Consider the following 26,062-nt stretch of genomic DNA (forward strand, 5'->3'; position numbering starts at 1 on the left):
TCATGCAACACACCACAACTATTCAAATACATACATATCATAATTTCAACCTCAACCCCTCAATTCACAATAACATAAAGAGGAGAAAAACTTTGCATAAATCATCAATATTCATCCTAGAACAACTAAAATATACTTTTTCCCACTTACACTAGTATTTTAGCCCTATACAAACTCTACAACTATATCATACTAACTCAAGACACAAAATACACATGACTTTCACAATGATAATGCAAGTAGTAAAAAAATAATAGAATAAATCCCAGTTAGTAAGTTAACAACTTAAATACATATCAAAATAAATCTAAGAGGCCTACAAGTAGGATTTACTTAAAATCCTAAGCCTTTGATCTTTTTTTCCTAATTCAGATTTAATGAGCTAGACCTTAAAAATATTGAAGAATGAGAGGTGAATACAACCACTCAATAACCAAGGTTCACCTAGTCTATACAATTGCATATCAATTAAAATGGATGCAAATGGCAATAAACACATTTATCATGCACATATGGAAAATATAGCTTCAACCACAACAATAACAATCATATGATCAGGCATACAACATATATTTTCATATATCTCAATTATGCATATCATAGGGTCGCAAAAATAACAATCTTATGGCAAGAACTAAATGCATGATTAATGCCAACCACAACTTACTTGTGTATTTTATTGCTATTATTGTAAGGAGCTATTAGGTCAGAGTTAACTTACTCACTTATATATCACAATTTCCCCTAATACTAACAACCATGGAATATTGTACCCCTAATCTAGCCTCCTTATGAATTAGTAGGGATTAGTTAGGTTTAAGTCCCTTGAAGAACAAGTAGGACAGTTCTGAATCAACCATGAGACAGTGGCTACCTCTTGATTCTATTGGTCAATGCCAACGCAAGTTTCTAATTCCAATGGTAAGCCACCAATACCACATGGATTTACTAATCTATTCCTTTTCCTAGGTGAACTCCCATGAATGATTATGCTATGCACATGTTGACACTTAATATGTCATTTTAACGCAATTCATCACATATTAATTCACATGTCATCACTCACATATTTATCACACTCCACATGTCAAATGCCATAGATTCATCATTTTCACATTGACATGCTCTCAGTCATCATCACTAATCACATATATGCAACATGCATAAGGTTCTCCATAATCTAAAATAATTTCACACATATAATTCATCACATTGCCAACATTTACATCAATAGTTTTTACACACCAAACAAATTCCAAATCATTTATCCCGATAAATAACTAATTAATATACAATTATACAAACTAGATTTTCCCCGATTACCTCAAACTTTTGAGAGATTAAAGGTTTACTCCTTAAAACAATCACTCCTAAAGCTTCTCCTTAAGCTTAAATGGTGTCAATACCGATAGTCTACAATGTAATCACAAGGATATTCATTATTACCACATTTTGGGCAATTTTTAACATTGTAGCTTTACATACTCTCTTTCATCAAGCCATAAACTCACTACCCATCATATCTAATGGGTTTACTTGGTTTCAATAACTTACATTGTCATTATTGAGTCATTAAACTACCATTAATGGTTATCAACACTCCTAACACGTTTTGTATTGCTATTTTCACGTATTAATGATCCTTAACCACTAACAACTCTTAAAACCATAATTTTAGGGTTTAAATACTTTAAACAACTCCCCTTATACCCATTTTAGCTAATGAGTTTGAACCCATAGCTCATATGAACCAAAAATCACTCTCCTAACTCAAACCTTAACTTAACTCCTCATAAAAATGGAAGGAAAGGGATAAGAAAGACATAATATACTTACCTTAGATGTTGAGAAGCTTCAAAATATCACTAATATTCTCCAAGTACGTGCCTTAATAGAGCAATCTTATGCCTTTCGTTTCTCCTTTTCTTCTCCTCTAGTTTTTCGCACAAACATGAACTGATTTAGCTAGAATTATAGCCATGCGCCATGGTACACATAGCCTCTCTCTGTGGCGTATGGCATAAAGAGATCCAGCTCACGTTGGTTGCCTCTGTCAACCAGCATAAAATCATAATCAAATACACAAGTTAGACCTCTTGGGCCACACATCACATTAATTCACTTAATTATCCTTATTAAGCTTAATTAATCAAGCTTAAATTTTTAGGATGTTACAAATTGTGGATGACCCTTAGTCAATAAAAGGAAGATATCTTTAGAGTGGTGTTTTTGAACCCCCACCACTTACAATGGCATTAATACTCGTGACAAAATTTTTCTTCCTATATATTCTAGAAAGTAGATGGTGTAGATATTTTGTTATCAAACTTGGCCGTGGTTTGTTTCCTTGATCTTGTTGTTAGGGTTTGGTTTGTGTTTTTTGGACTGTATTTTGTTGTAGGGCTTTTCATTGTTGGACTCTTGTTTCATGTTTGTTTTCATCTTAATGAAAGTATAATCTTTTCTTTAAAAAACAAAAATAGAACCAGAAGCAAAAAAGCCAACAAAGATAGCAACAAAAACACACAAAAATAAGCAAAATGGAAATAAAAAGATTAGAAAAGAACCTAGAAAAAATATATATGAAAAAACTGCTAAGTTAGAAATCCGAGCAATCCCCCGAGCCTATTTTCCGCCCCCCTTTTTTTTTGGCACCCAAAACCAAAACACACAACTTAAGTCTTTAAAGGAGAACTAAAGTCTCGAACCCTAGTCTCCTTTTCCTCAGTCTCTCATGCCTCACTCATCTCCTCAATCTCCCTCTCCTCTCACTCAACTTGCTTGTGTCTCTGTCAATTGCTTAGTCTCTCTTGACCACTTGATCTCACACAGTCTCTATCACCCTTTTGATCTCGCCTTCGTCATGATATCATGGTCCCATGATCCGTCGTCTCAATCTTGCCTTTGTCACTCGCAAAGTTGCGATCTTGACATATCCATCTCAGCACCTCACTTTATCACATCTTTGACTCTTCGACCTCCATCGACAACTAATCACCTCGTCACTTCGCAAACTTGATCTCAACATCTTGGATTTAGTCTCTCCCTTGATTTGATGATCTCAGTAAGTCGACTTATCCCTCCTTATTGTGTCCTACGTCAACACTGATCTCTTTTATGATTGTGAATGGTGATCCCTTCTTATGAATCATCTTTGTTAAAATGTATCTTCTGTTTTTATTCTAGTGTTTTTTGTTTTTAAATTATGGATTTGATTTGGAGTGTGGATTTGATCTGTGGATTATTCTAATAATCTGGCTTGTTGTAGGAGAGGGAAGGAAACATATTGAGGGAGGACAATAGTCAATAGCAAGTTTGATTCAATTTGTTATTTCTATGTTCATTGTAAAAGAATAGATATTTTTTAATCACACATGTTATAATTTTATTTTAATTTTTTTTGAAATAAGCTTACAGCCCTACCTTGAGCCTTTTAAAAAAAACGGTTGGGTTTTCAAAAATAAAGAATTTTAAAAAAATCAAGCTTTAGGATCTAAACTCATAAAAGCTGAGTCTATATATATATATTAGGCACACCCATTTTTCACTTCTAGCTCTGAGCATATAACAAAACCATTGACAAAACAGCCTGAGAGGGACAATCTGACAAAAGAAGATTTTTTTAAAACAAAATTAATTAAATATATCTTCTATTATAGTAAAGCATAATCTTTTTTATTGTACATGTACAGTAAAAATTCTTCTTTTCTATAGATATACAATAAAAGAGGTATTATAATTAATATTTTACTTTTTTTAAATCATATTTTTTAAAAATATTTTTAATTATAAATTTTTAAAATAATATTTTTTCAAAAAATATTTTACATTTTTATTTTAAAATTTCTTTCAATCACTCATAAATTTTTTTTCCAAATTAAATGACTTATGACCATGCATGATGTATGGCGTCATAAATTTTAAAGTATAATATGTTGTTAAATTTTAAATTTTCATGGGGGTAGTAAATATTTTTATGGAATAAAATAAAGTATTATTTATATTTTTAATATGTGTCAGAAAAAGTTATAAAATAAAACAAGTTGTTTCTTATATTTGTAACATGCAAGGGATGATAAATTTTGAATTGCACATTGTTATTAATATTTTTAAAATAAGCACAACGATAATAAACTAAAAAGGATGATGATTGTTATTTAAAATTTTTGACATCATTTTAATATATTGTTACATTTTGATGAGTTTGATTTTAAAAATGGAGAAATATGATTGAAAGTCTTTAACTGATTTTTCTTTTTTTCTCTCCTACATTTTTTCTCTATCAAAATATTAGAATCTTATTTATCTATTTTCTTAAATCGAACTTAAAATCTCTCCTTCCCCCTTTATTTTCCTCGAGCTAGAAGATTAATGTCCTCTATGATCCATTCATTACATGGGGTCTAATGCTTATTATATAATTGCATTTGCATGCTTGAGATGTTATAATCATACTAAAATAATAAAATAATATATAATAAGTAACTAATACTAAATAAATTGGAAAATAGCAAAGATTGAAGATTCTGTTTAACAAATTGAAAGAGTCATTGTATTAACATGCAATAGACTAATATTTCTATAATATTTTATGTCATGTATGATGAAAACTTTCCTGTGCATCTCACAAGAACCAATTCTAGTTAAAAAAAAGGGTAAAAAGATTACAATACATTAGTTTAAAAATAAGTCAATGAAAAAGGGGAAAGGAAGAGGGATCAATCTTGAAATACATGAAATGAAACAGCTCCAAAGGATTTAACTAAACTTCACATCTATAACTAAAGGTGAAACATGATTTTATGGAGAAAACAATTATAAAGTTTCTTCTGGTAACACATTAATGAGAAGCCACACTGGATTGAAGTGAGATCCTGTGAGTGGAAGCTTCCCCAATCCATACCAACGAAGCATGTATACATAGAAGAAGAAACAATGAGGCCCAAAGAACGTCTCCACTTGACATTGTACAAATGTTTTGAATTAATATATATATATATATATATATATCATAGCAAAACAAAAGACTTCATGGCCATGCTTGAACTTCTGCATCCTAATGTTCCAACTCAATTGAAGCAACCCAGCAAAAAAGCGACTCGACATAAAAGTTGATGAGTTGAAGTTAATGACCTTTAAATTCATTCTACCTATATCAGACTATTAGAAAATGTCCAGAAGATAATGACACTGGCTATGAAACTTTAAAGTGGCCACCATTTCAACACCTCCTAACAACCCTCAAGAAAGCTTTTGTTTTACTGTGTAAAACAGTACCAACTATATTCTACACCAATGTTTTGAAAACACACCGGTTCACAGTTCATTAGTTGGAACATGATTGAACCATGGTTGGACTAGTTATTTAATATATTTTAATGAAATATTGATAGAATATAAAAATAATAATATAAGAATAAAATTTCAAATAGTAATAAAATAAATTAAAAGGATCAAATTAAATTTCTAGCATATAACTTTCATTTTGATAAGAAAATTTCTATTATTTAAATTAAATATGATTTTAGAAAAATAATAATTATTTATAAGTAAAAAATGATTCTTTTTTAGTCCTAAGTCTTGATTATTGGCTTGTGATTTGATTTGGTTCACCCAATAAAAATATATATTTTATTTTTGATTAATCTTAACAAATATTTTAATAAAAATAAATAAATCATAACTAATATAATCCCACTTCCCATGATTTTAGCATTGACAATGCACACTACCCAAGGCAACCCCATCTCTTCGCAATTTTCTGATGGCTCTACAATGGAATGCTATTCACAACTTTTACTCATTTTTCAGATGGAGAGCTGCTTTACTCATTTTTTAGATGGGGAGCTGGAGCTAGAGGCAACTCGACTGGAGGTAGAGGCATGAGCCTGTAATCTCAATGGCAACACGAAACATTGGACTCTAGAGTTAGGTTGAGGTTGTCATGAGCTACCTTTTGCGCCAGCAACGTGAAATGCTAGAGCTGGGTTGAGGGTAGAGGCACACTGGCACCAGAATCAGAGATTGAGCGAGCTTGGAGATGAGAATGGCAAGAGGGAGGGGGCAAATGTGCGATTGCCTTAACGAGCTACATAACATTTTAATTTAAATTTTAATAATCAATTAAAGTAAATAAAAATTTTGTAAAATATTTGAAGGTAAGTAATTTTTTTAAGAAATAATTATTGGACTAATTTATGATAAAATTTCATGTTAAGATTCTTAAAAAATATAGTAATAATTATTACTGTTATTAAAAAAGGGAGAAAGAATTAAAAAAAAAAAAGAAATAAAGTGGGAAATGGAACTATCTCCGTTGTGTGTGTAAGTACATAGATATATATTAAAAAAAAAAACATGGGGCCCACACCTTTTTTTAAAACCCCCCCCAAAATTCTTTTCCATTTTCCCTCTCCTTTTCCCATGTGCTCTTCGTCTGCGACAAAGAAGCTCAAAAAAAACAAAGCATGTGTGCAAAAATGGTAAAAGGGATTTGATTCAATCTCTATGATAGAATATTTTAGGTGAGGTTTCAAGCTTTTCAAAATTATATAAGTATTGTGTTTGTGATTGAACAATAAATACCAGGCGTGCCAGAGACGTTGAGTCTCAATAGATAACTAAAAGGGTCCCAAGGTCCCTTACCATAGTTCACTCGGATGTAAAAAGATACAAAACTTTGGTAGAACAAGTGTATGATTTTATTGAAATGTAAAAAATTATAGACTAAAATTTAAAAATTGAAAAAAGGGCTAATGAATTAAATGCACGAGTCTTGATTGAGTGTTGATTAGCTTTCTCTGTTTTTTCCTCTTTCTATTTATAGTGTCGAATAGTGGAAGCCTTTCCCTTAAGACTTAGCACGTTCTACCGAAGAATCATGAATCTCGTAAAACTTATGGCACGGTCTCTCCATTTTGATAACCAGTCCATTTCACCAAACTATTGGGCGTAGATTTTGACATTACTTAAGATCGTGTCTTCGTGCCAACGATCTAATATTTGCAGCTGACGGGATTTCGGCATGTTTTCTTGTTGTAGACTTTACTGAGCTTTGGGGCCAACCCTTCTTGTTTATATTGGGCCCAGTGCTTTAATTGCTCAGCTCAATTAACTTTATGACATATTTGAGCAACATTCCATATTTAGCCCAAACAATGACCCCCGCATGCCAATGGCTGTTAACGTCAGCCATGTGGCACGTTTGAAAAAACTGAAACGTTGCTTCGCTTTTGAGCGCCCTCTACCGATATAAACTCGTTTCTATATTCTGGTTACTTCTCTTGCTTTCTTTGCCATTGCTTGAACTTTAAGTTTTCAGCTGCTACATTTCTCTTACCCTAACTCTCAAATGGCTTCATTCACTTCTGTCATTTCCTCTGCCATTGCACTTTCTTCTACTTCCGCTGGTAGTCTGCTAGAGTCCCTGGCAACTATCCGGAACCTGGTTAACCAACTAGTAGGCTTGTGACAGTATGTATTTTGTGGTCTGAAAAACCCTTTTTTTTTCTTTAGACTAGTTTCCCACTCTAATAGCCGTTCATTTCTTTTCAGGAGGATTCATAATTCCACGAATCAGTAGCTTTTTGGTAAGTTTCTCGCTTCTAGTATTTAGCCCTTTTATTTTATTGAAAAGTATTCTAACTGTGCTTCCTTTTCGTCCAGCACTTTGCCTTGGAGTTTCCAAATCCCTAACAAGAGTGACGTTGGGTATTTGACAATTTCTCCTGACCTGTCCGAAGTCATTGCTCCCACGCAACCAAATCCATAGCTACTGACCTCTATTCACAACTTAGTCTTAGCCCGGATGACCTCGCCCTTCCCCGAGTCATCCTGCAGAAAGCTCAAGAATTGGCCCCAATCTCCTCGTGCTTGGGTCAACTGGGTGAGGCATTTAAAGTCAAAATATGCACCTCAGTGAAAAGAGATAGGTCTATATGACCTGATGTAGATGTTCTCGTGGACCTTCTAACAGCCCTCCTTAGCTTCTGGGCTTCAAGCTGCAATGCCTTCATCTTTGAGCTCAGCCCGATGTCCCTTACACTATAGGATGTCTTCATATTCCTAGGGTTGCCTATCACCAGGGAGGAGAATTTCTATGCGATGCTTGAGAAACACAACTCCTACACCACCCTCCTTGCTAATTTGGAGAGTAAGATCAAAGGTGCGGGCTCCTATACAAAGATTATGGATCTGTTCTCCGAGAAGCCAGCCTTTGAGCCTATCACTGCCATAGAGCACCTGGTCTTTATATAGATCCTATTAAGCCAATGGATCCTAGCCTCGGGGGGAGGGAAGCCCGTGCAGTTACAGTTAAGGATTGCTCAATCCCTACTCTATGGCAATTAAATAGCCTTGAGGACTATGTTTCTATGCTGTCTCTACGACAGTATGAGGGAGTCGTTGACCAAGAAGCCCTTCAGCAACTTCCATGGGCCCGTCTAGTTTTTGAAGTTGTAGACGATGACCTACTTCCCCAACTTTCGGTGAGAGCCATTCCCAAATAATTCCCGTGCCAACTATCCCTTCACTTGTCTCTTAGGTGGTCATCCGCTGGTTAAGTCGAAGAACTTCTTTGAGTTCTTCTGTCAGCAAAGCTGGTCCTTGGAGAGGACTTTAAAAGCTTTTAACATCTCCGACCGCCACCTTCCCACCTGGTACAAGTATATGGTGGAGAAAAAGAATAAGCTCGCCAACCTCCTGAGGGATGAGATCTTCCTTTCAGCTACCACTCCCCGGAAGATGTGACTGCCGTACACTAGCTCTTCCTCCACGTCTCTCAAAGTATACTTGCAGGCTTATCATCCTCAACTAGTAGCGGGCTAGTTTAGATTGAGCCAATGCATCCCTCAAGGCCTGTCCCCCTAAATCAATGTGAAACTGCTTGACAAGGAGTCCTATCGACTAGATAGCCATTCCACTCACCACCCAGAGGCAGTGCAAGGTGGAACTTGTAGATAGAAATACCTACCTTTGCTTTAACAAATGGTGGCTCAGCATTTTAGGCGCATAATAAAGAGCCACACCAATAAGTGTTTTCCCTTTATTTATCTTAGTTTTATCCTTCTTACTTTATTCCCATAGACTAAACCTGCTTTGTTTTTTGTAGGCTGTGATTGGACACAATCCCACGCACTAATGACATTTTTTAGGGGAAACATTGATGCCCCTACCACTTCTGAGACCCAAACGGTGCCCTCATTAAGGACCATGGTCTAGGGGATGGAGCAAGACACTGCTTCCTCCCAAGTTTCTGTACTCTCGATCTCTAAAAAACCCGGGCCCAAGAAAAGCTCCTCCAGTCGTCCTGACAAAGGAGATATTATTGACAAGAGGAAGTGGGCTCTGTCTCTATCTTTGGAAGCTAAGAGGAGGAAGAAAATGATGGCCCCATCGCTTGACCAACTTGCTTCTATCCCTCTCCTAATTTGGCCCCACGCCTTAGAAAGGAAAGCTCACACATAAGCACCAACGGACGATGATCCTATCAGCAGACTCTGATAATAGCAGAGTAAGTTCAATTCAATAAGGGGAGAAAGAGACCCAGTGCTTAGATCTCCAAATGGTCACTTTCCAAGCCACTGTCATTCTTAAGCCTACACCCATAGACTTAATTAGAGTCACTCAGGAGGTGGCCTGAAAGGTGGTAGAATGTGATGAAGGTTTGGGGGCTGCCCTGTCTACTGCAACCTCAGGCGGTTCAAAAGACATCGGGGCTACCCTTGATCAAGGAGAAGCTTTTACTGTCGTCTCAAGTGATAAGCTGGAGTTTGGGGTCCAGGACTCTGCTACTACTGTGGGCCCTCAGATGGTCTGCCCACTCAATCTTGTAAGTGTTAAGTGCGTATCCTTGTTTTGTAAGGTTAACGTTGATTGAGATCTTGTAGATAACTCTTAAAATCATCTCTCTAATCCCAAGCTAACCCTTACGAGACCGTATTGTATTGTACTGTCAAACCATGCTGAATAACCTAGGGATGTTCTTTTTCTTCCACCATAATTACCTTTCTAGTGAGTTCAGGTGATAGCCTTAGTCTTGACGCTATTTGAGCCAGTTCATTGGCCTCCCAATTTTAAGCTCAAGGAACATGAATCAATATCACTGTTTTGAATTCTTCTAGAATCTGGGAAGCCCTAGCATAATACATCACTAGAGCTGGGCTCGAGCACTTGTACTCGCTAGTTAACTGTTTGATGACTAAGTGAGAATCCCCCTCGATGACCACATCACAGGCCTTTATTTCTTGAAGAATCTCAAGCCCTGTGAGCAGTGCTTTGTATGTAGCCTGGTTGTTAGTATACTCAAAATTTAATTGAAGAGATAGTATCATTTTTATCTTCGTAGGAGAAGTTATCACTATACCAGCCTCAGATGCCTGTTTAGTGCTAGATCCATCAAACTTAAGCACCCAAGGCTCTGGATTTATTGAGAACACCTGTATTTCCTACTTATCTTCAGGGAGCCCGGTTGAGGGATGATTAGCCAGGAAGTCTGCTAATACTTGGCCCTTTATTGATTTCTAAAACAAAAATATTAAAGAAAATTCTACTAAGGCCAAACTCTATTTCCCTATATGACCCGTTGTGATTGGCCAATTAAGCATGTATTTAATTAAATCAGAATGAGAAACCACATACACAACTGCGTTTATTTTATAATGCCTTAACTTAGTACAAGCATAATATAGCGCCAAACCCGCTATTTCCATAACTGAGTATCTGGCTTCTGTGGGAATTAAACACTTACTTAAATAATAGACCACCTGCTCACGTCCCCCATCAACATTTTGGGCTAACATGCAACCTATGGACATGGCGGTAGAAGCTAAATGCAATAAAAATAGGGTTCTCCCTCGGGGCTACTAAGACTGGAGGTTTTATCAAGTATTCTTTAATCTTGTCAAAGGCCACCTAATGATGTCCAGTCCAGGTGAATTCCTTAGCATTTTTAAGTTTCAAGAGTTTAGAAAACTCCTTCATCTTTCCTGTAAGGTTCGGGATAAAATGCCTGAGATAATCAACTTGCCCTAGGAACCTTTAAAGTTCTTTCTTGTTGCTCGGCCCTTTGCCTCCAAGATGGCCCGTGCTTTATTTCAATCTACTTCAATCCCTCTTTTGTGGACTAGGAATCCAAGGAAGTTACCTGCAGTTACACCGAAAGCACACTATAGTGGGTTTAACTTAAGGCCGACCTCCCTCATTCAGAGGAAGCTCGTCCTCAAATGTTCAATATGATCATGTGCCTTCTTAGATTTTATCATTATGTCATCTATGTATACTTCTAGATGCTTCCCTATCATATTGTGAAAGATGGCATTCATAGCCCGTTGATAGGTGGCACCAGCATTTTTCAAACTGAAGGGCATAACTACCTATTCGAATGTTCCAATGGAACCCAAACACCTAAAAGTGATCTTGTGAATGTCTTCTTTTTGTGATAAATATTTGATTGTATCCAGAGAAGCAATCCATAAATGACAATAAAGGATTTCCGGCCCTAGCATCTATTAACTTTCTGCAATAGGCATTGTATACACGTCTTTAGGTGTGGCCATATTTATATTTCAGAAATCTATGCAAACTCATAGTTTCCCATTTTTCTTGATTACTGGGACTATGTTTAAGAGCCACTGAGCATACCTGCAGGGCTGTATGAATCCGGCCCGTAAGAGGCGTTTGATCTCCTCCTTTACTCATAGCTCTACTTCTATTGACATTCTCTTAGCGGGTTGTTGGTGCGATCTATAGTTTGGCTTTATAGGAAGCCTGTGTTCGACCAGCTGCCTAGCCAACCCTAGCATTTCATTATAGTCTCATGTAAAGCAGTCCTTGAATTCTAGCAGTGTTAGCTTGATAGTATCCCTTTGTTCTTTATTTAGTAGTAAGCTAATAAATGTGATCCTCGACTCTTGTGGGGATTCGAGGTTTACTTCTTCTAGTAGATCCTAAACCTCTGGGGCTATGTCTTTGAATTTCAGAGGTGCAGGGTCTAACTCGTGCAATTGTACTACCTTTTGGGTGTTATCTTCATATATGACTTTGGTCCCATAGATCTTAGGTTCGTAATCTTCTAGTTTCTCTTGTATATTGTGAAACTATAGCTTTTGTTCCTCTATTTATTTTGCATGAAAGGATTCCTTAAGTCTTTTGGAATGTAAATGGACCCACATCAGTATCGTAATACCTTGCATCCATAAAGTTAGTGGTTGCTGTGAATGGCTTGTCTTCAGCCTAGACCACCTCTACCTCCTCTCCTTCCCACATAAGGAGCATCTAGTGTACTGAAGAAGGTACGTACTCATTGGCATGGATCCAATCCCGTCCTAGGAGGGCCTAGTATTGTGCTGTGGTGTTGATCACAAAAAAGGCCGTTAGTGATGATTGAGTCCCAACATCAACTTGTAATGGTAGTATGCTGAGGACCTTAGATGCGGTCCCAGTGAACCTTACAACTGATACCTCAGTCAATATCAGATCATGCTCCTCTCATCCTATCTTGATCATCATGCGAGTTGGCAAAATGTTCACTGCCAAGCTATTATCCACAAGGACCCTGGTCATTAGCCTCCTATCGAAATGTGCCCTGATGTATAAAGGCTTCAGGTGCTGAGTCATCTTCACACTGGGTTTCTCCAGGACGGTCCTCTTTGGTTTTCCTTCTATTGTTTGCAAAGTGACTTGGCAGACGGGCTTTGCAATCTCTTCTTTCTGTGCTTACGTGCTTATAGGTTCATACCCTTCTTCTTCTCTTAGCTCTATTAGGCAATACTGATATGAACTTGTTTGTATCGGCCTCGAGGAGTTCTATTTCTACTAGCCCTGGGTACTACCAGTGGTGGACCAGAATTGAGAAGGTAGTATTAATGAGACCACACAATAGAGGTTGACCGATATCTCTCCAACATGAATAGTCCCATTTCTCTGATTTTCAACCTCACTTCCATTGTCCTGATCCTTGGTGGACTTCTTTCTAAACTTGCTAGCCTCCTGTTGAATGTCGAGGCTATCCTGTACCTCAATTTTTTACTATTTGAGGTACCTCTATGTAGCCCACTTTTGTTGAAGACGTCACTTCTAGGTTCTTGTTAAGGTAGCTGGGAACTTCTGTGCCTCACAACTTTCTATTTCAGAAGTAGCACATTACCAGGTGGCATAACGAACTTGCATGAGCCTTTAACGGCTTTTGGTTTTGAAGGAAGCTCTGTGCTATTTTTTGATGGTGTTAACGACGGTAACAGTAGGCCATTGGGGCCTACATCCTAGCCTGTTAGTGTCCACATGAATGGTTTACCTGATCCAGGGGGTGTTAAGTAGTTTACAAAGAAGTCGAATCTGCCAGATGGTTCCCCTAAGTAGTCCCAAACCACTTTAGATTTATCTGGTTCTGTCATTACTAATCCCCTTAGGCCAACATCCCATCCTGAAGGTCGTTTGCCATTTTTCTTCCTTTTCTACTGACTGTCTCCATTCTGGGTTTCCCTCAAGTGGTCCCAAACTACTTTAGAGCCATCTAGGCTTTTCATGCTCTACCCCTCCTATCCTATGTCCTATTTAGAAGACTTGTTCTTACTGGACTAGCTTGTAGGTTTCCCCAGGAAGTCCCACACTATCTTAGAGTTTCCTTGAGTCACTTTATCTTTATTCTAGACGTTCTAAGGTCTCCCATCCTTCTGCTTACCATCACTTTTCTTGGGCCGTCGTTTGCCTAAGTTTATCTCCACCATGTTGACCATAGAAAATGAGGGAACAGGTCCTTGTTTACAACTACAGATTCTTCCTTAGGGAATTTTAAAACTCCCTTATTGATTTGGTCCTGGATGACATTCTTGAATCCCCAGCACGCCTTGGTGCTGTGGCTCCACAAGTAATGATAATTACAGTATTCCTTTCATCTCTGTTCTTCCTTTGAAGGAATTTTGTGATCCATAGGCAGGGAGATGAAGTTTTCCTTGAGGAGGAAATAAAAAATTTCCTATATTTTAGTAGTATCAAAGGTATACTGAACTGCATTTGGTCTTTTGGGTAGTTCTCCGGCCTTCCTTACCAGAACTGGGCATATGTAGTTACTAGCATTCTTCAATTCTGCCACCACTACGTCTAGGCCTTCAAAATAGGTACCTGCTGCAGTCTATCGGTGACGGTCCTCTTCCTTAAGTAGTTCCTCATAACCCCATAACTTGGCCGCGAGTTCATAGAACTCTCGAAATTCCATCCCCTGAAATTTCTTTTGGAGCTCTATATCCAGTCTTGCCTATAGCAGCTTAACAAATTTAGTTTTTGAAAGTGGCACGTGGCACCTGCTCCTCAGACATTTAAACCTCATCAAGTATTAGTCTGCTGTCTCTCCAGCCCATTGTGTGAGCTTGCAGAGTTCTGCTATGTTAACCTCTGTGCTTTATAGAACTAGATATGGAACTTCTACTCCATTTCTATCCAGCTGATGATTGAGTTTTGAGGTAATGATGTATACCATGTGAACGTTAGGCCCGTGAGAGTATTTTGGAACAATCTCAACTTCAAGTTAGCAAAGTTCTCATAATTAACAATCTCTCACACTGGATTGTGAAGCTCCCAATGTGCTCCAGGGTTGACCGTGTCCTGTCTCCTGAGAACAATGTGAAGTCAGGGATCCTGTACCCTTGAGGGTATGGGTTGTCCCTGTCTGTATACTTTGAATAAGGTTTTGAGAAGGTGGGGCGGCCGATTAGTCTCAGCCCTGGTCCGTATATATCTTGAATGGTGTTCCTCAGGGCCTTCATGTTTACCAGTTGGTGCTGAGGCTCGATCGAACATTCTGAGATCACCGCCGTGCCCCCCAAGCTACTCTGCCAAGTTTAAGTGTGCAACTCTGATGGCCAACACCTATATTGATTCCAGCTTGTTGCCCTCAAAGCGACCCTACACTTGAGCTTGCTTCTAGATGGGTGCCTCTCAATGATGCAGCTATGTTCTTCATGCCTTCATGCACTGCTTGCATCATAATTTACTGTCGTTCTTTCTCCTTACGTTCTGACATTTCCATAGATATTGCAAAGAACCTTTAGTTCTCTTCTAGCTACTTATCTATCTGGTCTTGAATTCCCCATAGTACTTCTACCACAGGTTCGTTGGATATGATCAGTGGGTTGGGTTGGCCACTTCCTAACTTTGAGCTAGGGCTCGTGCTGCTACTATCTGTTGTCACCGGCACTATGTGCTCATGATGTTTGGCTGCTTCAACATCGGGCGATAAGTGTTCTGATCCTATATGCGCAGAGATCCCTTCTAGTTTGTGAGAAGCACCACCATTTTCATCAGTCCTTTTGTCTTTTTGCTTCCTTGCCATTTTTGTTACATAGGTCCCACTGAGCATGCCAGAAATTGTTCGTGATTGAATAATAAATACCAGGCGTACCAGAGACAATGAGTCTCAATAGATAACAAAAAAGGTCCTGAGGTCCCTTACCACAGTTCGCATGGATATAAAAAGATACAAGGCTTTGGTAGAAAAAGTGTATGATTTTATTGAAATGTAAAAGATTACAGACTAAAATCTAAAAATTGAAAAAAGGGGTAATGAATTAAATGCGCTAGTCTTGATTGAGTGTTAACTAGCTTTCTCTATTTATTCCTCTTTCTATTTACAGTGTCGAATAGCGAAAGCCTTTCCCTTAGGACTTAGCATGTTCCACCAAAGAATCAAGAATCTCGCAAAACTTATGGCACGGTCTCTCCATTTTAATAACCAGCCCATTTCACCAAACTATTTGGTCATAGATTTCAACATTACTTAGGATCGTGTCTTCATGCCAACGGTCTAATATTTGCAATTGACAGGATTTTAGCATGTTTTCTTGTTGTAGACTTTACTAAGTTTTGAGGCCGACCTCTTTTGTTTATATTAGGCCTAACATTTTGATTACTCAGCTCAACTAGCCTTGTAACCTATTTAAGTGATGTTTCATATTTAACCCAAACATATTGGCATTTTTTCCCTTATTCGAATCTTTAGTTTTGATATCCACTAAGGGAGACTCTTTGTCGGGTGATGTGAGAGCTCTTAGACTCACTCCATTATTGATTAAGGCATAAGTGGATGAGATCCCACTGTATGTGGCGGTGCTGGACCACTTTTGGCATTAGGATAAAGTGAGGAGTATTAGAGATTAGAGGTATAGAGATGGAAGTAAAGGATGATGGTGGTGTAATGGATTTAATGTCGATGAGGTTGGTGTGGGAGAATGAGGAGGCTGAGTGAGTCTTGATTGGAAAATTGATCTTGAATAAGCCTTAAAATCAAGCGATGATTATTTCTATAATTCACAAGGCCTAGAATTTGTAGGAAGGTCTTCATATTACTGAATTAGGTCATAATGCTTTCTTAATCAAATTCATAGATTATTATTATTATTATTATTTAATGAGTTGTTTAAACCAAATCTCTAACCAAATCAGTTGGTGACTTGTTCATTTAATTATATGCCCCTTGTTTACTCTACAGAGATGCCCTGGTTAATTAGCTTGAGTATTATTTATTTGTAAATCTAAACTAAGTTTTTGTGAAGGAATTTATTTAAAAAGTTATTGAGATCCTAAGTGAAGTTTGGATTCTTGAAAGTTATGTAGTTGATAATTTATAAGATATAATATCATTTTAGAAGTCATATTTGGATGCTTGAAAGTAGTTACAAATTACTGTGAATTAGAAATTACTATAAGGAAATGGGTTGTGCATATATAAATTCTCTTAGGTTGGTTTATTTCCTATAAATTAAATTATTGTAACATTATTATTAGTTTATTTTTCATACACTCGTGGTGTGCTGATAAAGGCCTAAGGCCATTAGACATTGCATGCGACTTTATTTAGTTTAAATAATATTATTCTCTCTTTATATTTTCAATTGTAAATTTAGTGAAAAATTCAACTTTTAGGGGATACTCTACTGAATTTTTAAAAAAAATATTGTTTTTCCCCTTCTTCTATATAGAAAGGGCCAAAAGAATATATAGTTGGCTTCCCTCCTATATATACTTATTAGATAGGAGGGAAGCCAACTCTAAAAAATATTCTCAAAAAATTAAAAAATTTTATATTAAATTGAAAATTATGGTGTTAGTATGCTTTTTTTCTTATTTTGTTTATATATAACTTGTCGTTTGGCCCTATCCTAATAATTTAGTGATAATCCATGAACTGTGTTGTGTTTTAGGAAGACAAGTTAAACATGGATCATAGTTGGATAAATGCCAAACGAATGAGCCTAGAATATGCTAATGGGGTTAAGGGATTTCTGAAATTTTCTCAAAGCAATGCTGCATATGATAGTGGGAGGTTTTATTGTCCTTGTAGGGACTGTTTAAATGAGAGGCGGCTAAGTACAGATAAGATATATGAACACTTAATTTGTGAGAGGTTTCTCAAAGGTTATAGAGTATAGATATGGCATGGTAAAAAGCTGAATATGCCGAGTCGAGTACATCTCAATCGCGGGATGTTAATGCTATTGCTAATGATGATGATAATATGGTTGATCGGTTGGAGGACATGATCCGTGATATTGGTAAAGAGGCTTTTGAGCAATCTCAAGCGTACAATAATATATGTAGTGATGCAGAGACACCTTTGTATCCATGGTGCAAAGAATTTAGTTTATTGAAAGCAGTGCTAGAATTGGTGAACTTCAAAACTAGATTTGGGTAGAGTGACAAGAGTTTCACAGAAATGCTTGAGTTGTTAAAATTAATGCTTCCAAAAGAAAATGTGTTGCTAGTTCATTACTATAAGGCGAAGAAAATTCTATACCTACTGGTTATAGAGTTCAAGAAAATACATGCATGCTTAAATGATTGCATACTATACAGGAAAGAACATAAAGAGGAGTAGAAGTGTTCGATATGTGAGACACCAAGGTATAAAGAAAACAAAGCTCCTGCGAAGGTGCTATGGTATCTTCCAATTATACCAAGGTTTAAATAATTGTTTGCTAATGAAAAGGATGCGGAGAATCTGAGATGGCATGCAGATGAGAGGATTTCAGATGGAAAGCTCTAACATCCAGCCAATTCAGAGCAGTGGAAGAAAATTGACACTTTGTTTCCTGAGTTTAGCAGTGATTCAAGGAACCTCAAGCTTGGACTTAGTATGAATGGGATGAATCCTTATGGTAGTATTAGTAGCATACACAATTCATGGCCTGTTTTGTTAATGATTTACAACTTATCTCCCATGTTGTTGTGCTTGCAATACAAGTATATCATGTTGTCTATGTTTATTTCAAGACCAAAACAACCAGGAAATGGCATTGATATTTACCTAAGACCCTTGATCGGAAACTTGAAAAAGCTGTGGGAAGTAGGTGTGGATGTCTTTAATGCAAATTAAAGAGGTATTCAAGCTACGTGCGATGATCTTTTGCACTATAAATGACTTCCCTGCATATGAAAACTTGTCAAGCTACAGTGTTAAGGGGCATAAAGCATGTCCAATTTGTGAAGCAGGCACATGCTATCAATAACTTTATCATGAAAAGAAGACAGTCTATCTTGGTCATAGGAAATTTCTTGAAGAGGATCACCATTATTGTAGAATGAGGAAAGCTTTTTATAGCGGTCAAGAGCATGGAACTACCCTAAAACTATTGACAAAGGAGCAAGTTTATGAATTGGTGAAAGACGTCAATGTTATATTTGGTAAAACTATAAAGAATAGTGAAAAAATTATATGAAAAAAGAGATCTATCTTCTTTGACCTTCCATATTGGCGCCATCTTGATTTGAGACATTGTACTGATGTCATGCATGTGAAGAAGAATGTGTGTGATGACTCTATGAAATTATGTCGATACTTCCACATATTACGGGTAACGTAAGAGACATCTCTATTTCCCCCCCTGGGGGGAATCCTTAGAATTACCATTGCTTAGCTTTCAATTCACCTCTGACCATTAAATGAAATGTGAATAACCCGTCCTCCCCTCTTTAAAATAAGGGGCGCTTCTGGTTTTGTCAATGAATGCTTCTCGACATACCGGGAAAGTCCAAGGACAGTGTGAAAGCAAGATTAGATTTGGTGGTCATGAAAATTAAAGAAGATTTACATCCAAGTCCAGTTGGTAAGAGGACTTACTATCCTTTGGCTGAACATACTTTGTGCAAGGATGAGAAACGAAACTTTTATAAGTCCTAACATGGCATAAAAGTTCCCTCAAGGTATTCTTCAAATTTTAAGAAGCTTGTGTCGATGAAGGATTTAAAATTAGTGGGCCTCAAGTCTCACGATTGTCATGTTTTAATGTAACAACTACTACCAGTGGCTATTTGAGGCTTCTAGAAAGATGAATTGAGAGACATCATAACCAAAATTTTCTTTTTCTTCAATTCTATATGCCATAAAGTCCATGAGCCAGAAGAATTGGACGAATTAGAAAATGAAGCAGATCTTATCTTGTGCCAATTTGAAAAGCTCTTTCTTCCATCTAATTGTTCATCTAGAAAGGGAGATAAAGTTTTGTGGCCTTGTTCATTTACAATGGATGTGCCCAATTGAAAGAACAATGAAAGTTCTAAAAAGATATGTGAAGAGTCCATACCATCTTGAAGCATCCATTGTTCAAAAATATGTCTCTAAAGAAGCGGCAAAATTTTGCCAAGATTACTTGAATAATGTACGACTCGTTGGGTTGAGACAACATGATGCCAAAGATTGTAGACATGCCATTTTTGTGAAGATTACTGATCCTCATGAATTGTAACAAGCATACTTACATATCTTGAACAACATTAATCAAGTTCAAGACTATATAGATGCACATAAAGAACTTATGAGGAAGCAAAACAGTCGAATTAGGATGACTGAGCAAATACTAATTAGAGAGCATAACAACATTTTTGCTAAGTGGTTCAAACAGAAGGTTGAGAAATAAGATTGTGTTTCTGATATTGTTAAAGGATTGGCACAAGGTCTTGATTGTGATGTTATACGCTAGACTGTATTTGATATTAATAGATATTTATTCTATACGAAGTCTTTAGACAATAGGAGTAATGTGCAAAATAGTAGTGTTACGCTAATGGCCTCAAGCATGCACGTCTCCAGCTCAAAAGACCTAAATTCTTTATTCGCATACATGCCTTATTACAGGGTTATTGAAGAGATTTGGGAGGTTGACTATATTAAATTTAAAATCCCTATTTTCAAATACAAGTGGGTTGATGTTAAAAATAGTTTTTAATCAGGATAGGATGGAATTTACATTAGTCAACTTGAATAATCTAAGTTTTGGTGATGAACCTTTTATTAAAACAAGTGTTTTATGTCATGGATCCGAGAAGTGAAACATGATCAGTAGTTCTTGAAGGAAAAAGTGAGGTTAATATTGACGAGAAGGATTGTTCAAATTTCAATATTTTTGAGACTCCTTCATTCTCAATAGGCTTGCTAGTACTGAATGAAAAAGTTGAAATGGATGACGAACATGGCACAAGAGATGATCACCACAAAAGGATATAGGAGAATATTACTATTCAAAAATATGTTAAAAGTTAGTTATTTATGACGAACATGTATACTTTATTAAATTTGTTATTTCTTGTGTTTTATTCATGTTAGAGCATGCTTTATTTATTAGTTATATCATTGATGATTTTTATTTATTGTCTAAATAGGAACATAGAGGATCAGAGTGTTAATCAAGACCAACCTAACCATTCTACTCAAACTGTGTCTACCAGTGGTGATGACAGTGTGCCCATTAGTCCTCAAATTATAGGTAGCAGTCAATCTATATGATCCAGGAGAACTAGAAGTAGCATGCTATTAAGAGAGTTGGCTTCGAGTCAAAGTAGAGATGAGAAGATTCTAATCCATTGTGATGAGAATTGGAAGCCAATTGGGCCTAATGAGGCTAAGCTTATCAGTTTTTTAGGCCTCTAAGCTCACAACAAGCCGAGTATATTGGTACCCATATGGGACAATGTCCCGGAACGAGTGAAGGAATAGATCTAGGAAGCCATTAACATATGAAAAATGTACTTTTATCACTTTTTATCACTATTTGTTACTAATTATTATCACTATATCACTAACTATTTCAATAGCATGTATTACAGGTCACATATGATGTCTCCACTAGTATTGACTTTAAGCATAGGTTGATGACCTGGGCTTGTGATCATTAGAGGGGTTTCAAGACATCACTAGCTAAGAGATTTGTGCATATTGAGGTGCCAGAAGGACAATTGTGGCTAATCCTTATACCCAATACATGTTCCTCGATACAGCTACTTTTGAAGAATTCGTTAGGCTTCGGACTATGCCATATGCTCTAGTGGATTATTTTATTTAAGTTATATATCATTGTCTTTATTAGACAATGAATACTTTGTAATTTTAATTCACAGGAAAGGAGGAAAAAGGCACAAGAAGTTAAAAGGAAGAATAATTTCCCCTAAACAAAGTCTTGTGGTAGTTATGTGTTGGCCAATAAGGAATTGATGGATGCCAAGAGGAGGAAGAGAGAAGGATAAGCTCAATCAGATCCTTCTATTCTATTATCTCCACCATCTCTAATATGTTGCAATAAGAGATGGATTTACGCTCACCAAAAGAAGGATGGGTCCTTTTCAAGCGAGCATGCTAATAAGGTTGCTTAAAAAATTATAAGTACAATTGTCATTTGTAATCTTATTTTGAATATGAAATATTACTAATTAATTGTTATTAGTATATTACAAGATGAGCTTAAATAGAAGCATTCTGAGGGATCATTCATCCCAAAGGGATGAAATGATATCCTGACTGTTATTATAGGGAAAGGAGAGCATCCTAGACGTGTTTGGGGATTTCAATCAAGGGTGAGCATAAGAGATCTATTTGGGCCACCTCGTCGATGCCATTCTTTAAGACTCATGACTAGGGAGAAGTTAGATGTCATGTTAGCTCAATCAAGGGCTGAGGCTGAGGCTACTCTTAAAGCCAGCCTACAAAAGATGAAGGAAGAAATGATGATAATGATGATGAGCTCAATCAAGGAGCTATACTACTTCATTCCACTCCCCTGCTTGTCATCCAGCATTAAAGGGAGCAACATCATTCCACTTCCTTCAGAGGATGACCCTGCTCTGAAGAGTAAACTATACTACTTGTATGTGGAGGATTCAGATAAATGCTTAATAGCACATGGTCGCATCCACGAGGGGTCAAAATGCCACTTCCAAAAAGTTAAAGAAGATGTTGTCGAGGTCACTATTGAAGAGGCAAAAATTGATTATGCTCCTATCCTATTCCTCGTTGATGAGATCAAGACAGTGAAAAATGTCAAGGGCACTATTTGCTTATGGCCAAAGAGACTTGTTGGGAAGCCTCAAGATCTGGTAACAAATTTTATTAATTAATTGTAATGAATTCTTTATATTTAAGAATGTGTTACTAACTTTTTTATTTAACAATAAACCATATCATCCCATAAAGTAAGTCAAAAGCCACAATTATTCGAGCTAAGTCTATGGGACCGATTTGTATTGATGGCATATGGTGCATCGTTTCCACCTTGTTGTTTTAAAGCAATTCCTAGTCTTGCTGGCATCAACAACTATGAAATATTTGTTAAGAATGAAGATCTCCATAGGATTCTCATTAATACTGACCTAACCATGGCATTCAAATTAGGATGATATAAGTATCTTCTTGTAAATTTAAATGAAATTGAAAAATTTATCTTTTCAAACTAACTTGTTTTTATTTTCATAGGTTTTTGCATCAATTGCTAGTTTTCTTGAGTAAAGACAAACAATACAGATTTCTTTACCCACGTTACACTAATGATAAGGAGACCACCAAAGAGGCAAAGGAGACATATATGAACCAAAGGCTCAATGAAGGCAGAAAGGAGTGTTACTTTTCTATGTTTCTCAATTTGTAAGTAAATATGTTTGAATTTATTCATAATGGTATCGAATATTTACTTAAGTCACTTTATTTTTTTGCAGTACACACCGGCAATTGATAGTATTTTTAATGAAAAGCAATTCTATAATCTTTTTATGCTCTCTACATCATAAACTCAATCCAGCATTAAAAAATTTTATGAGCAGTAAGTGTGCTTAAGGAGTCTTATAATGCATTTTGCTTAGTAGTTAAGTTACTAACTAAGTCATGTTGATGATAAGGCTATGAAGATTGGTCAGTAAGTTAGGTTGGGCAAGGCCCCACATGATGTCAAGGATCCTACATAGATAACACCAAAGGTAACAAGTTGTACATGTTTTTATTTTGTATAATTTTGATGATAGGGCTTTCTTTTAGTATAATTATAACAATGTTGTGTTATTCCACAGAGCCATTGGCAACCCCCTACTAATTTGTGTGGCTTTTATGTGTTGAGACATGCATACAATATCATCACAGTAGCTTGATTGAGTTCATTGAGGAGGTAAATCTAATTTTAGGTGAAAATTATTTGTTTTCTTCAAATTGCTAATTTAATTCCCTTATCCCTAATCTTTTCAAATGTTCAATGATCCATCTCCATTTTCAAATTCAGAGATCCATCAAATTAGGCAACATTGGGGACTCTTCATGTTAGATCTTCATAATAATCATCCTTTAGAAGAGTGATCTGTGTAATTGTAAACATTGGTATTTATAGTTGTGTGTAGGATTACTTAGTTAACAATTTATGTTTTATGCATTTGAAATTGTACATAATTTCAAATTCATTTAATTTGAACAATATATGATTGTTTGGCTGGCTGGCTATTATCTGGCTACTAAATGTTTGATTAATGCAGGCTCTAAATTATAGCCTATCATGGCTGGGGTAAATTAAAAAAACAAGAGTATTTTTTTTTTCAAAATTCAATATCTACACCAATTCTGGTAATAACCAGTATAGATATCTAACTCATCTACACCAGTTGTGGTCATAACCGGTGTAGATTACATAATATCTACACCAATTCTAAAAACAATTGGTGTAAATAGTCTGTAAGGTCATAATTGGTGCAGACGAGTTAGATATCTACATCGGTTCTAAAAGCAATTGGTATAAATAGTCTGTAATCTACATCGGGTTCTGGAAGTAATTGGTGTAGATATTATATAATCTACACCAATTGTTTCAAGGACCGGTGTAGATAATCTGTAATCTACACCGGTTGTTTCAAGGACCGATATAGATAATTTGTAATTTACATTGGTTGTTTTAAGAACTGGTGTAGATATGGATTTTTTAAAAAAAATTTATATCCATAATTAATGTTATCCATATCAGGTTTAGAACCAATGTAAATTTGTTCGTTAACTACACCAATTAAATAATTGGTGGAGATGAGTTCATGATATCTAGACCAGTTAGATAAGCTATTTTAACCTATGTAAATTTGCCAATCTATACTAGTGCCTGTTTTTCATGCCACTCACTATTTCCAACAGTAACACTCCAAAGCTAAATACATCAAATTTGACAGAAAATAGTCCACTAATTGCATATTTAGGTGCCATATAACCACTATTATAAGTCATAATAAGTTAATATCATATTCAATAATGTGCAAATATACAAAATCAAAATATAACTAAGCATACTCACTATGTGCCAACTATTTGCCTTGTGTTATCTTCAATTTGATCTCCTTTGAATATTCTTGCCAAGCCAAAATCAAATATTTTGGATTTAATTCAATATCTAATAATATATTACTTAATTTTAGGTCTCTATGGACAATTCTCAATCTAAAATCTTGATGAAGATATATAAGCCCTCGAGCAATTCCACAAATAATGTGAAAGCACTTGGACCAATCTAGAAATTGACTCTGAGTACCTTGAAATTTATAGAAATATACTTATCACTATCCAAGGAGAAATTAAAGCAAAAGAAGAAAGTTTGCTAGCTAATAGTTATTTATCATACAAACCAAAAATAAAGGAATCTAAGCTCTTGTTGGGCATGCATTCATATACGAGCATTTTCTCTTCTCCTTCAATGCAACAACCAAGAACCTTAACAAGATAGCGGTGTTTAAGTTTGGCACACAATTGACTTCATTCTTAAATTCACCCAATCCTTGTAGAGAGCTTTTTGAAAGTCATTTCACCGCAATTTCTTGTCCATCTAGAAGTTTACCCTACCATTTTTACATCATATAAATTATTGTTAGTATGTAATATCATAACTAATTTGAGTAAATGTAATTTGTTTCACTCTTGTTGACAAGTTAATTGCATGCTTACCTTGTACACAGGCCCAAAACCACCTTGGCCAAGCTTCATCTCAGATGAGAAGTCATTAGTAGCATTAGCTATTACTGCAAGGTCAAATATATGTACCTCCATATTTCCTTCATAGCCTTCTTCATTGTTTGCTGCTAACAAGGTTTTGAGCTCCATATTTCCTTTTGAGCCTTTTTCCTTTTATGCTACTAACAAGGTTTTTCTTAGTTTATGAAATAAATAGATATAAAGAGGAGAAAAACCATTAGTAGCACCAACTATATTTGCAATATCATTTATAGGTAGCTCCATTACACTCTCATACACTAAATGACAGAAATACTAAAAGAGCAAAACAAAACGAAAAATGGAAAACGTCCTGATCGTTTTGAAACATATTGTCATCAAGCTCAATCATTTTCATTCGAAACTTATTGTCCGAACAAGCAGATGGGAAGTGGCACCTATAGATTTTCTTCTGCGCCTGTAAATGTAAAAGAAAGTGATCAAAAGCATCGCAAGAGCCAATATAGTGGTCACTATTATGGCAATCACCTTTGTCTTATTTCCATTAGCTTTGTTATCTTGAGCTTCACAAGGAATTTTACTAACAGTTAACAGACAAAAAGTTGACATTGTTAAAGCACTCTAAAGATTACTGATGAATAATGAAGACTAAAAGCTATACTTGGCTGTGCAGAGGCAAGACGAATATATATATATCTTGATCATCAAAAGCAATCTGCCTTATATCGATTAAGTTACCAAACCACATGGCACAACCATTACCTCCTAACCTGATATCTGAATTAGCATAAGCAGTACAAGAACAATTTTCCCAGCATTTTGCTTTGCATTCCTCAAGTGTCA

At 36.1% G+C, this 26,062-nt stretch overlaps 1 pseudogene; it reads right to left on the reverse strand.

Moving 5' to 3' along the window:
* Nucleotides 1-24,340: 24,340 nt before the first annotated feature.
* LOC129287414 (G-type lectin S-receptor-like serine/threonine-protein kinase B120) lies at nucleotides 24,341-25,386 on the reverse strand (annotated as a pseudogene).
* Between the last annotated feature and the right edge of the window lie 676 nt (nucleotides 25,387-26,062).

The sequence above is a fragment of the Prosopis cineraria genome, unplaced genomic scaffold (genome assembly GCF_029017545.1).
Source record: "Prosopis cineraria cultivar Desert tree isolate PC_DT_omini unplaced genomic scaffold, ASM2901754v1 PC1, whole genome shotgun sequence".
Classification (NCBI taxonomy): domain Eukaryota; kingdom Viridiplantae; phylum Streptophyta; class Magnoliopsida; order Fabales; family Fabaceae; genus Prosopis; species Prosopis cineraria.